The sequence below is a fragment of the Nematolebias whitei genome, chromosome 3 (genome assembly GCF_014905685.2).
Source record: "Nematolebias whitei isolate Nwh7 chromosome 3, NemWhi1, whole genome shotgun sequence".
Taxonomy (NCBI): Eukaryota; Metazoa; Chordata; class Actinopteri; order Cyprinodontiformes; family Rivulidae; genus Nematolebias; species Nematolebias whitei.
Window position 1 is genome coordinate 39,153,833 of NC_056500.1, and position 2,198 is coordinate 39,156,030.

At 37.9% G+C, this 2,198-nt stretch overlaps 1 protein-coding gene across 1 annotated transcript in view; it reads left to right on the plus strand.

The window, feature by feature from the left end:
* Nucleotides 1–2,022: 2,022 nt before the first annotated feature.
* The window catches only part of LOC119430777 (amyloid-beta A4 precursor protein-binding family B member 2), a gene marked incomplete at its 3' end in the record, with an annotated part of 3,875 nt that continues 3,699 nt past the window's right edge, over nt 2,023–2,198 (plus strand). Inside the window, 1 exon segment of the mRNA XM_037698252.1 lies at nt 2,023–2,086.

A 2,198-nucleotide genomic window follows, 5' to 3' on the forward strand; every position in this document is an offset into this window, starting at 1 on the left:
CTCATTGAGTCTCGAGGACTCATTTATAAGAGAGACCTGTTTTTAACAAAGAATGATGACAACAGTAGACAATCATAAAATAAAGCATATAAATTGAAAAAAATAGAAGAAAATTATGTTAAAAAATGCAACAAAAACAGCTACATTATAAAGCAATATAAAATACTTAAAAGCAGGAACGTGCCTGCGTTGGTTTTTGCCCATAACTTAACAGATTCTTAAAGCCACTTAGAGAGGTCAAGATCGAGAGCTTCAGATCTTTTTGCAAGATATTCCAGGAAACAGGAGCAGAGTAGGAGAAGGCCCTTTTGCCTAGTTTAGTCCTCACTGAGGGAACACTGCAGGTAATAATGTCCTGAGAGCGCACGCTGTAGCTGCACTCACGCAGAGACATGTAGGAGGAGATGTATGAAGGCAGCAGACCAAGAAGTGATTTAAAGATGAAAATGTACCAGTGGGAGAGTCTGTGTGAAGTTAATGACCATTTAACCAGTGAATACAGGGTGCAGTGGTGGGTACGATAATCACAGCCAGTTATGAATCTTAGTGCACCATGATAGACAGCATCCAACATCTGCAGGGTTCTTGTAGGAGCGTTCATGTAAATAATATCACCGTAATCAATGGAGGGAAGGATAGTCACAGATACAAGGTGTTTCCTAGCGTTCAGAGTTAGACAGTATCTGTTTCTGAAAAAGAAACCCAGTTTAACTTTCAGTTTCTTTACCAAGTGTTCGACGTGGAGCTTAAAAGAGAGATGCGAAGCGACCAAGATATCCAAGTAGTTTCAAGAATCGACTAACGCAATAGGGGCACCATTTGAGGGTAAAATCAAAGGAAGAACTGCTGGGACAGACTTCCTGTATGAAAACAGGATTCTTTTTGTTTCCCTCTCGACATAATGAATCACATCTATCAGTTTAATCCCACCAGAATCAGTTGTCTTAATTATGTTTACTTGCATGCTTAGATTAGCATGTGGATTACATAAAGATAGCCCCCCCCCCCCCCCAATTGTGTCCACCAGTAGAGGCTTGAGTTCTGCTGTTCTCAACCCCCTTTTGTAGTTTTTCCTGAAAAATAGCCAACCTATTTTGTGTAGTTAATTTCAGCTGTACAGTCCAGAAAGTTGACATTTTTGGAACTCAGTGATTCCTTGTAAGTAAAATGTGTTTTGATGCGTGTCAAGTCAGAAATGTGTCATTTCACTAAATCTGATCCCAAATAAATCCCATATGTCCCAGCTTTTTACCAGCCTTGAACACAGCATTACTGTACTTTAGTGAATCTGCAGCAGTAAGAAAGTCTCAAAACAGCAGCATTCACAGCAGGCAATTGAATCGTGCATTTGACAGTTTGTATGTGCAGTTTGTTGTTGCACGTTACATCAGTAGTGCAATTGATTGAGTCTCTATAAAAGATGGATTAAGTTGGGATTTATAATAATCTCTTTGAAAGTGTCATTGTCAATTATTTAAAAATACATTTAATGTGGCATTAACATGTTTGCAATGTTTTCAGTTATATTGTGCCGACATACCAGGTGTATTTGCCGGCTTATTTGAGGGCTAAGACATTCTTGTTTGGTTTATACTCATCATATTTTCTTTGGACACTGTTCATAAGTTTTTACTGCAATATGCATCAGTGTGTGTTTGTGTTTGTGGCATTGTCTGATAGCAGAAGGAGAGGAGTTTACAAGCCTTCTGTGGCATGAAGTTTATGATCGTTCCAGTAAGCAGATTGTTGGCAAGACCATGAAATATGAGTGCCATGCATAATGAGACTTGTGTTCCTACAGTTGTGAGGTATTTGGATAAATGCAAACACCCTAGGTATAAATGCTTGGCTATGGTAATAAATTGAAAGAATAATTAATGTCCCCCCCATTATATCTTGCATATCTATTACTTTCCTTCTGCTCTCCATTTTTTATTCTTTGCTACTAACCCTACTTTATGTATCTCTCTCTTTCTCCCCATTGAATTACTGCTTCAATAACGTCCTTTCAATGGATGAAGACGGTACCGCTGGCTAACAGTATGGACCTGCTGCATCTGGGCATGTTCTACAACCCCTACATCTGGTGGGTAGCAACTGCTTAATTAAATATAGTTTTAATGTCAGAAGAAGAGACTTGTTATAGACTTGATATATATATATATATATATATATATATATATATATATATATATATA